Here is a 12,654-nt window from a genome sequence, read left to right on the forward strand (position 1 = left end):
ACACACACACACACACACACACACACACACACACACACACACACACACACACACACACACACACACACACACACACACACACACACACACACACACCTGCAGCTTCACCCTCTCAGTTTTCCTGCTGCCACTCTCCTCTCTCTCCTCTCTCAGTATCAGGTACAAGACTGTTGGATTAGGCTCCTTTAAGAGCAGATTAGCTGTGTCGGAGCCGTTTGAGGTAAATTGCTCCGAGGAGTTGATCTACCTCCTCCTCTGCCGCCACCACCTCAAAATTCTCTACCTAATCCTCAAAGAGCCTTCCTGCACCCCCTTTTCAGTTTCTCTGCCTCCTTCTTTCAGCCCACACAGAGGAGAGGATGGGGTGAGGTGAGGTGAGATAAAAACACTTCTCCACAGACACAAACATATGCAGATACACATTCACTCTGACATGACCTGCATTCACACACACACTGTAAGAAAAACTAAAGTCAGCATCTGAAATTTAACAAAAAAAAAATCACTATAGTAATAGTTACTTTTCCTTCATTTTATTTATTTTTATCATTTCTCAAACTTTCTTTTTTTTGACATTTGACATATTAAACTACATTTCTTTTGACTTAAATTAAGTTTTAAAAAAAGCATAATTTTATAGTGTGACAAACTGTAAAATATAGATTTTTGGTGTGGACTTTATATTTACTTTACACCTGTTTTTTGTTGTTGTTTTTTCTTTTTTTATTTGAACATTCAAAAACTGTGAAAATTGTGAAACAACAGTAAATATCTGCTAAATAAGATTTATTAGGTGATTTAAACACTAAAAATGGTGTCATTTTGTGGTGAACCACTGCAATAAAAAAGAAAAAGAACAAATTACTATTTTGAAAAATACAGATTTTTGATGTGGACATTATTTACAGTTTTAAAATGTTTTATTTTCTTTTCCTTTTACTGTCAACATGTGAATTAATACTTTTTTAAATAAAGATTTTACTAGTTTCGGTTTTCAACATTTCATTTGAAAATGGTAGAATACTGCAACATTCAACAACTGTGAAAAATAGTGAAAATAACGACAAATAATAACAATATAATAAATATAGAATAATAATCTATAAAAGAACAATGTTCTTGGTATGATATAAATACAGTTAAATTAGTCTAATTTTATGGTCACATATTGTAAAAAACAAATTGCAAAAGCACAAATTCCTGATGTGAATATTTAAGTAACTTTATGAGCATTATTTGTAATTTAACAAAAAAAAATCTGTAAAATAACATGAAATATGATTTACTAATTTTGTTTCACTGTCAACATCTAAAATAATTTTTTGTCATTGAATTTTATCAGATATTATTAGTAATTTACTGAAAAAAGTAAAAATCTGCAGAATAATAGTCAATAGTTTATATACAAAGTTAATAATTTAATATATAAACAGTTAATATTTAATTTTTAATATTTATTTTACAAAAACTGTATAACAACAATATTTTTTCCTGACTGAAATACATTAAAATAGTCATTTAATGGCTACAGATTTTTGATGTAAACATTATTTACATTATTGGACGGCGTTTCTGTCTTATAGCTTACATGTAAAATATATCATTTTTTCCCCCTGTGATTTTACTAGAGATTTTCTGTAAATTACACAGAATATCAAAAATCTGTAAAAAATAAACAAATTAATTGATTAATTAAAAAGTTTTAAATCTTTTATTTTTCATTACCTGCAAAATAGTTTTTGAGATTTAAATATGGTAAAAAAAAATATATGTAATTTTAAGGTCAAAATTAATCAGGATTTGTTATAGATTTTGTAATTTATTTATTTTTTACAGTTAATTATTACAAAAACATTCCAAAACAAAGTATGAGAATTAACTGCCATTTGTACAAAATAAATAAATAAAATGTAAAGACAGAGAAGAGGCTGGGGTGAGGCGAGGTGGGGCAGAGGGGAGACACGTGACTGAACCAGACGACCTTACTGGCTGCTTCAGTCGCGTGTCTGTGTGAGTGCAGAGCAGGTGAGCGGTGCTAATGCTAAACGTGTGTTAGCATCTGACGGAGCAGATGGGGCGGCGGGGTGCGTTCGGGGACGAGGGCGGGGTCACATCTGTGTCGCCGCGCGCGTTTGTTTCCGGGCGTCAACACAAACAAGGTGATTAGCAAGTCGGGACAAACACATTATTACTCCGGAATGAAACCGCTGACCCCGAGAGCCAACTGTTTTCCCATCAGTCCCTCTCAACACGTCTTAAAAAAATAAAATATAAAAGAAAGCATTCTGTTCATTCTAGGCTCGGATCCAGTTTGCGCAACACTGATGAGCCTTCTGCCATATTTAAAACTAAAACACACACACCTGCTTGAGGCCTATGTGCGCTAACACACACACACACACACACACACACACACACACACACACACACACACACACACACACACACACACACACACACACACACACACACACACACACACACGAAGCCTTCGTCTCCGAGTTCGCCATTGATTTAGGCTGAGGAGTGCTGTGGGCAACGGTTGCCATGGCGACCGGCAGCCGAGCAAGGCAGCCCAAGTTTGAGCTGGCATGAACCGCGAGTGTGTGTGTGTGCTGTTTGTGAGTGTGTGAGAGGTAACGCGACCAAGCATGCATTTCCTTCAGTGTGTGAGAGTGTGTGTGTGTGTGTGTGTGTGTGTGTGTGTGTGTGTGTGTGATTCGCTGGCAGGGTGACAGCAGTCTGTTTAGTATGCAGCCTCCTGACTGAATCTGCCTCCCTTTGGCCCACAGACACAGCATAAGAATGACCCCCCTCCACCACCAACACACACTCTTGGCGGAGGCTTCATGTGCACATGCTTCCAGTGGCACATCCAGACAACTGCAGACACACAACTGTGTCACACAGTCGAGGTCTGCACCATCAATATCGCAGATGAGGTTAATAGTACAGAGATGCTGAACTGCACACACCGGGAATAAACACACAAAGAGGAAAATTATTGCTTTTTAGGTGTCTCTTTTTTTTTTGTTGAGAATTTTCAGTGATTTTACAGATTTTCTCAGTTGACTGTAAAATCAATTTTTTACTGTTAATCTGCTGCTTTTACTACTACTACCTACTGTTTTTACTGTTAATCCGCTAAAAGTGCCATTATTTTACTATGAATTAACAGTTAAAAAATATTGACTATTTTTAATATTTCTTTTTTTACTATCGGTACAGTTAGTTTTTTTTAGTTTTTCATTTCATACAGTTTTGGCATGTTTTTTGTTTTACAACTAAGCTGTCTATGAATACTTTCTCTGTGAATGTGCAAGTTATTATCTATAATCAAACAAAACTGGAAAAACCTGCAAGATAACCTTCATTTTTTCAATATCTATACAGTGACAACTATTTCTGACTTTTAAAAAAAAGGTAAAATAGTGTCATTTGTATGGCCAAAAATGTACAGATTTAACTGTAAAGCGACCAAAGTGTAAGTGTAAAGAACAAAATTGTAAATGATGTACACGTCAGAAATCTATATTATTACAAATAGCAATTCCATTTTTTTACTTTTGTAAAATTGCAGTTTTACTATGTTTGAATCTTCGAAAAAATAAATCATTACTATCCTATGAAGTAACAGCTAAAAAATATTTGCCATTCCTTAGCATCTGTAAAATAGCCATATTTTTCAGATTAAAATACAGTAAAAAAAAAAAAATGCAATTTTAATTTTAAATGTTGTGAAAGAACAACGCACTATTTGTAAAAATACTGATTAGTTTTGTGGATGTTACTTAAAGTTTTAAATTGTAATTTTAACAATAATTTACTGTTATTTTCCAGATTTTCCCTGTTTTGTTCAATTACAGAAAATATCTAGTAAAGTCTTTAATTTTAATCTTTAATTTTTTAACTTTCTCAACTTCTAGTTTCAGTATTTTACATATATATAAATATTTAATTTTTTTATATTTGACCCTAAAATTGAAAGATTTTTACTGACTTCAAATCCGCTAAAAATATCATTATTTACAGATATATATTGTTATTTTTGCCATTTTCATTTATGTATTTATTACAGTTTTTGAACGTTGTAGTTTTTTTATTTTAACATATTTTTTCTGGGACTTTTGCTGTCACCACTGTTTAACCAGACTTTTTTCTTTACAGTGTACAGTCATACAGTGGCATTCCTCTGAAAGAGAAGCAGCCTGTTAGTGGAGGAGATATCGATATTTCCTCTCCAGTCCGGCATTCACACCCCCAGGGCGTGTCGAATGGGTCGAGATGGTCTGTCTCAGTGTGTTTTTGTCTCAGTGTCGGAGCACCTTCGGAGGTGTGTGATGTCGGGAGGCAAGTCGAGGATCCCATGAATCATTTTCTCTCCCGCTGATACGCTCTCACTCACTCACACACACACACACACTCACATATTTATAAATATATAAACATACACGTGCCCACTCTTATCTCAATTCATTTGCATGCATATTTACCGTCCATCGTACACACACACGGAGTCTGACATGATTTGCATTCACACAAACACACACATGCATATATATATATTCACTGTAAAAAATGTTTAAAAAATAAATATAAATCACAGGAAATCGGGCAGCAAAGGTGCCACAAAAATCTGTTTGAAAAATGGTGGAATACTGTAACGTTAAAAAAAATTATCTAAAAAAATGACATTTAAATACGGTAGAATGGTGCACTTTTATGGTCACACATTAGGAAAGAACTAATTACTATTTGTAAAAACAGATTTTTGATGTGGACATTATGAACAGTACTGGCCTATTCTAGTTTTTTTTATGTCAACATTCTACATGCTTTTTTTTCTGTATCTCTTCTACATATTATTTGTAACTTAACAAAAAAAAAGGGGGGGGGGTTCTGTAAAATAGCAGTTTAAGAATTATTTTAAGTCTTTTCATTTTTCAAGATCTGTAAAATGGCACATTTTTTCAGATTTTGATACATTCTAAATAGTGTAGTTTAATGATGAAACTACAAAAGAATGAATTACGTGCAGCCTCAGTCTGTCTTTGTTGTTTGTTTCTTTTTACTGTGATATTACTAGATATTGTCTGGAATTAATCTGCAAAATGACCGATTAAAAATAGACTATTTTTTTTACATTTTTTAATATTTGCAATTGCAAGTGTTTTTTTCTCAATTTTAATACAGTAAAAATATTACAATTTCATCATCAAAATTTGCAAAATAATGAATTATTATTATTTAAAAATTTTTTAATGTGAATGTTATTTACAGTTTTAGCCTTTTCTATTTTTTTCCCCACGGTTTAAAATGTTAATACTTTTTTCTATGTTTTGCTGGTTGTTATCTGTAATTTAACAAAAACAGGGAAAACATGTAAAATAATTTTCATTTTTCAACATCTGTTAAACAAAAATATGTTTATTCTATTTTTCTAACTAAATACGGTAAAAATGATTATCAAATGTTGTTATTAAATGTCTTCTTGTTTTTAGGGCATTTTTTCTGTGATTCTACAAGACATTATCTGTAATTTGACAAAACAGGGAAATCTAGAAAATGAAAGTAAATTTAAAAAATCACAACAAAAACATTACATTTTATTTTATTTTTTACAGTGTACATATATTAAGAACATACACAAGCAGCGACACTCACACAGTATTGATCGTGATCCGTGAAGTGGAGCTCAGCCTCCTCTCACCGCAGGAGTGGTTAAGGAGGCAGGAGGTAATAGGATAGAGGGAGGACGGGGGAGAAAGAGAGAGTTTAGGTAACAGGAGGGAGGACGGGGGAGGAAGAGGGGAGGAGAGGTGGCACGAGGCGAGAGGAAGCAGAGAGAGAGAAAATAGCAGGAGCGCTGAGACGTCTGTTTGTCTTGTGTTTGTCTTAGGAGAGCAAATACAGCAGCAGAGTTCACCCAGAAGCATCCCTTCCTCCCCCATCCTCCTCACCCGTCCTCCACCCAAACACCTCTTCAACACCTGCAGCCTCCCCTCCATCTTCAGAGTCTCTCCACAGGATCTGAGAGCAGCTCAAGCCCTGACACGTGGGCCTGAGAGGGGGATGGAGGGTGAGGCAGGGAGGGAATATCTCCTCCTCCTGGGAATAGACGGAGGAAGAAAAAACGCTGGGTCTGGGGTCGCACCGTCCCCTCTTCTTCTTGCTCCTTTTGCTGCCTCCTTCCTCCAACAGATATCTGATTTTTCTGGCAAATAACATTACCGATATGCAGCGGGACAACAAAAAAGGAAAGAAAAAAAGCCATCTAGTGCCCTATGAATGGATAAAATGGAGATAAAATCCCTAAATGTTGCCCTAAATAAGCCCATTATAATTGCTAGGTGTTATTTTACACAACTGAAAACAGCAAATGTAACAGATATGAACACTAAAACCTCACTGAAAATTAACCTTCTGAACCCCCAAACCTGCCAGCGGGTTTGAAGGCATATTATCCTTTAAAATAAATTGCCAAAATTACGCCATTTAGCAGAGCCAGAAACTGTAACAACAGAAAGAATGACCAGATGTACAATTTTTCAGTGGTCCTCACACTAATAATGTAAATAAAGTCATGATATTTCATTAAATCGCTTCTGCTGGGAAAGCTTGAAAGTGTGACATTTAATCATCATGTCTCATCATAAATTAGCCAAACATAAATCATTCACTCCTTCCGGATTCTGTTAAAAACTAAAAATTCTGCACTTGTGGGTGCAACTGTGGAACCATTCAGGCACGGTCAGAAGACACATATGGAAATTCAGGTATTTTTCGTCTGAATTGCAGACCATATTTACATAGAGACGTTCAAGTTTCCAACCGTTCTTAAATTAATGATGCGTGACACTGAATTTTGTTGGAAAACCGACCAAATATAAGCAAGATTTTGAGATATTCAATCAAAATAAGCCCTTTTCAAGTCTGCAAAAAACCTCAAACAAAACTACAAATTCTGCATTCCTTTCCACAAAAATTTAGTCATTAGTGACTCAGCTGTGACCAACAGTCGTGTGACAAAAACGAAGGGACTTTTTGGTTGAAGTGTCGGCTGAGTTTTTACAGAGCAGATAAGAGACAAGTATGGAAACAAATAAAATAATTTTTCTTCTAAGCACCGTTGTACCAGTGGGCACTAGAAAATGAAGTACATGTTGATTTCAAGTATTTTAAACTTTTGTGAAATCAAAATTAAAGAAATTCAGCTTCATGGTATTATATCTGTGTCACACTTCAATGAAGACAATTTTGAGTTCTCTCTAGTTCCATTCATGGTTGTTCTGATTCCATAGAGGTGCAGGACTTTAGATTGCTGTGAAAAATGAACCCACAGTGACGAAAGACAAGACAGGAGCAAATAAAAAACACCTTCAAAGTTTTAAGGGTGCAAAAAGCAGCGTAAATGAACAAATCTTAAGGTAGCCTCATCTTTAAGGTAAACCAACATCCACTGCCAGAGGTCTGCTGCACAGTAACATTCTGCTAGACACAGTAAGATACCAATCCAATATATATCCAATAAGCTAAAATTAGTCACTAATATTATGGAAAAGGAAGTGTCTCTGTGTGTTTGAGCTCAGTGTGCCGCTCTGGAGACCTTGTCGAGGTTCCCCCGGTGGAGGAGGATGGATAAAGACATGAAAAGAAGGCAGAGAGGATGATGAGGGAGGCTTTACCTTTGGAAAAAAAAAGAGCCGAGCGAGGGGAGGAGACGATGGAAAGGCTTTATCAGAGTGTGTGCACGCCTGTGGGTGTTTTTCAAAGCCTGTTTATTTGTCGAGTGTGTCGTGACTCACAGTGCGACCGGCCGGAACACACACTCATTCACAGTCAAACCTCCCGCTCACCGTTTATCAGCATGACACCAGCAGCTCTACGCCTGTCAATCCGCTCTCATCCAATCATCACTCAGATAACCTCTGAGACCCGCCCACCAGCTGCACACACACACACACACACACACACACACACACACACACACACACACACACACACACACACACACACACACACACACACGAACGTAGGCAGCAACAAGCCACATCCGTCTCACAGTCACACACAAAAAGGCGACCACATCATCTGATCACACAAACATCTTCCACGGGCTTCCTCCTCCTCCTCCTCCACCCCTCAACTTGCTGCTTCCACTGAGACATCCACCACCGTGGTGACGGTAACCGCGACAACGGGCATAAATTAGCGTCATGGCGATATGCAAAGCGAGGGAGCAACAATTAAAGCTTGACTAACGAGCTTTTGAGGAGCGAGGCTGAAGTTTCCCCGAGCAGCTGCTAACTGGATTAGCCTGCACACGCACACGCACGCACACACACACACACACACACACACACACACACACACACACACACACACACACACACACACACACACACACACACACACACACACACACACACACACACACACACACACACACACAGAGGATGTTCAAACACCACCTGTGAGACGACACACACACGCACACACACATCAATGCAGACAATCAAAAAACAGCTTCAACCAAACACAGGCGAGTCCTGACGTATCAGCAAAATGACATAACCAGAAATAAACACACAGTTTTTTGCATAAATGTGAGGAAAATTCACATTTTGTTGATTTTTTTTTGAGAAAAGAAGTGAATACAACCCCTGCAGTAAACAGCAGTTTCATTAACTTAAAAATAATTAAGTGCAATTACAGCAGTGTAAAGTTTTGGCACATTTCTTCTTGCAAAGTCTTCAGACTTTCTTAACCCTCTGAAGCCTCCCGGCGGGTTTAAAAGGCATGTTGTCTTCATAAAATTACATCAACTATCAAAGCCAGAAACTGTAAAAAAACAAAGAATTGTTGGGATTTTTACATTTCAAACAGTATTTGAAGTACTCATTGTGACATGCCGTTTGGTCAGAGAATACAAGCTAAAATTGCAATGTTTTATCAAAATCACTTCATTCTCATTTTAAAAATTGACAAAAAAATTCTAACCCGTTTCTGTGAAAAACAAAAACTTCTGCATTCCTCTGTGCGACTATAGAGCCATTTGTGATTCAGCTGCTATCAATGGTCACGAGACAAAAATTCAAGGACTAACCGGCTGAACTGGGTTGAACTGCAGGCTTTGCTTACCGTTTACACACAGTATGGAAGTATGGAAACAAATTAAAAATGTAAGTATCAAAACATCTATCAATCTATTTATTATCTAGAGACACAATTCATTTCAACACCAGTGGGCAGTTGGGAAAAATGTATGTTGATTTCAAGATTTTGTGGAATCAAAATCAAACAAATTCAACTTTTTTTTGGCTTTATTAATGATTTACGGCATTGTACGGGTGGCAACTGCTGCACAGAAGACATTTCCGGGCCCTCTCTCCTTCTACTCTACTGTTTAGATAGTTTGCAGGACTTCATAAAAAATGTAAAAAAAAAATGAATCCATAGAGAGGAAAAATGCAACAGGGGCCAAAAAGAATAAAGCTCAGAGACTGCTCGGTGTTCAGAAGGTTAAGTAAAGAGTCAGATGTGCTGCATAAGGTATTCTGAACCTCTGTGATTTGCTAATTGCACCGTTTCAAACAACAATTCTGATTTCAAAATCGATTGATCGTGCAGTCCTGACAAGCTATTACATATATATTACTCATCATTGCTCTTTTCAAGTCCAACCACCTGTTGCAGCATTTGATTCTTGCAGCATTGTGTAGCTGTCAAAGTCACATGCGGTTTCAAGTGACGGTTTCTTACTTGTGGAGCCAAACCCAAAAGTTTTGGTTTCATTCTATCTCTGTAAACCTTTACGGAGCTGAGATGTAACACAGACCGGTTTACCTGACAGCTTTAGATGCAACTACCGTTAGAGAGCAAAAAGTGTGAAATGACAAAAGTTGATCTCTAAACTGACGCAGCAGCGAGCTAACAGGTTTATTTGAACAGAAAGAAAAAGTTATTGAACCGTGAGATCTGTGTGAGCTGTTCAGGATGGATAAACAATACGCAGGGATAAAGGTGTTACTGATACTGCCAGTGTGGTGGGAACGCTGCTGAATACAAACAGTAATTATAATAAACACTGCTTACTATCGGTCCTGCCCATAAAGAGCATGTATGTGTTAATACTCCATTCAGGGGAAAGGAAGAGCTTCACTCTTTTTGAATCCATCTGCTTGCTGTATTTGGCACATGTCATTATTTTCAGGATTTCTCACCTTGACATACTGAGGAATTTTGCAGCTTTTTGTCTGCCGCGCCTACAGTTTGAGCACAGATGGTTGGAAATCTCCAATATTAAATAACTGACTGCCAGGCTGTTTTTTTTTTTTTTTGGTTTGGTTTTTCAGACAAATGCTGCCAGTTGGCATTAAATCTAATGTGACCCACCTCTGTAACAGCGATTACAATTACATTACTTCCGAGATTTTGTTTTGCACTTTGATTGGATTTAGGAGAAATGTAAGAAAAGCTTCTCCAGAGCAAGACAGAACACAAACTAGTGTTTTCACTGAGTGGGGAGCATCACCCATGACCAGTACACTGAGTTTATTGAGTAAAATTAGTGAAATTTACCTTTAACCTTCTGAACTCTGTTGCATTTTTACTCGCTGTGGGCAACTTTGTCACTGCAATATAAAGTCCTGCACCTCTATGGAAGCAGTGTAACCATGAGTAGTAGCAGAGAGAACTCAAAAACATCTTAAATAATAATGAAAGTTGAACTTCTTAGATTTTTACCAAAATTGAAAAAAAAATGGAATAAACATGTACAGCATTTTGTCCACAGATGTTACAAACACCAGAAAAATAAATGACAGCTCAACATACCATATTTTACTATTTAAACTTTTCATTTGTTGCTTTTCTGATAACTGATCTCTGCAAACACTGCCTGCAGTTCAGTCAAGCTCACCGGAAAAGTACCTGAACTTGTTGTTGAATGATGGGTGGTCGCAGCTTAATAATTACTGGCTTCACAGTTGTGAAGAATTTTTAGTTTTTTACAGAAATTGGTTAGTCCAAAAAGTTTATAAACACAGGTTTTTAAGAAATGAAACACAAAGAATAATGTGAAATTGATTAAATATCACAATTTGAATCTCAGATTTGGTTTTTCCACATAACAGCAAGTGACAGAAAAGTTCAAAAACGGTCAAAAAGCTGAAAATCCAAAGGTTTCTTTCTGTCTTTATAGTTTCTGGCTCTAAAAATGGTGTAATTGTGGCGATGTTGTAAAGCCAACATGCCTTTCAAGCGCACCAGTGGGTTTTGTCTTCCATCTGCTCTGCGTGTGCACAGAATTTGATGAATTTTTGCCACATTATGGTTGGTCACAAGTGAATCCATTATGGCTTTGCAGTTTCACCAAGGAGCGCAGAATTATTTATTTACATACAAAATCTGGTTAGTTGAAATGGTGGATTTTTGAGGAATTTTTATATGAGACATGTGGTTGAAGCATTTTGATGAAGTCGCACGTTTTCAAGCTGAGATTTGGTTAATTTATATATGATGTCAAAGACTGTTTCTGTTTTTTCTGATAAACAGTGTCATTCTGGTGACTTTATCGATACAACATGATTTTCAAGCCCGCTGGCACTTTTTGGGTTTTAGAGGGTGAAGCGTTACCACAGATTTCTGCTGCGAGTTTTATGGTTTTATAGTTGACAATGCTTTTTGAAAGACTTCACTGCTCACTTAAAATAAACACGTTAATTAAAGAGTTACTACAATTGTGCTAAACCCACGTAGAACTGCAAGTATTTTGCATTTCAGACACTCCACTCTGCACTGCTCACTTATTTCTCTCTTTCCAGGCCCTTGACTTTCTTTTTAATATGCTCCGTCCTCACTCCACAATAAATCTCTCGTTCCCTGCATTCGCCTTTTCTTTCCCTTCTCTTGCACATCCCTCTCCTCTCCTCTCTCTCTTCTCGGTCTCCAATTCTCCTCTGCTCACTCATATAAATCTCCTTCGCCCTCCCCTTGCAGCCACCACCGACACCACCCCCCAACTAAATCTATGAAACACTCTCAAACATACATGTGCACGGACACAAACACACAGCGCTCCAGGCAGCAGCCACAAAGGCCTCATATTAATAAATCTGCTCCTTTATTGGTGCTGAGTGTGTCTGGCAGAGGGAGGAAGAGGGAGGAAGGAGGAGGAGGAGGAGAAGCAGGACAGGAGACGCAGAGATCACCAGAGGGGAGGAGGAGGTGACTGACTGTAGCCATATCATCTGCAAGAAGAGATGGCGAGATAAAGGGAAAAGGACAAGTGCATCATCAACAGGCATGCACGCGGGCGAATTTATATCGACAACCTCAGAGTTAATGAGCAACAGTAGGAGCAGAAAACGCGCAAATTGTGAGCTTTTCCGCTCGTGTTTATTTGTTAAGACACAGTCCGCCCACGCTTTAATGCCCTCCGTCCGTCCGGCAGATTATTAAGGATGCCTGACACCTGGCTGAACCTGCCGGAGCGTTCAGAGCAGGCCGAGTTGCTCGCCGGGGCTTCGGGGGGAAACAAACCGCCTGAGGTGGGCTTTGGGTAATGACAGCAGCTAGCTCGGCTTAGCGGTCCAATCTCAGCCATCAGTCAGCTGTGACAGATTGGGGATATGAGCTAAGGAGCCGTTTAGC

General features: G+C 37.8%; 1 protein-coding gene across 1 annotated transcript in view; it reads right to left on the bottom strand.

The window, feature by feature from the left end:
* maml3 (mastermind-like transcriptional coactivator 3) overlaps positions 1-12,654 on the bottom strand; it is a 137,813-nt gene that overhangs the window by 53,172 nt on the left and 71,987 nt on the right. The window lies entirely within an intron of this gene.

The sequence above is a fragment of the Acanthochromis polyacanthus genome, chromosome 3 (assembly GCF_021347895.1).
Source record: "Acanthochromis polyacanthus isolate Apoly-LR-REF ecotype Palm Island chromosome 3, KAUST_Apoly_ChrSc, whole genome shotgun sequence".
In the NCBI taxonomy this organism is placed as follows: Eukaryota; Metazoa; Chordata; class Actinopteri; family Pomacentridae; genus Acanthochromis; species Acanthochromis polyacanthus.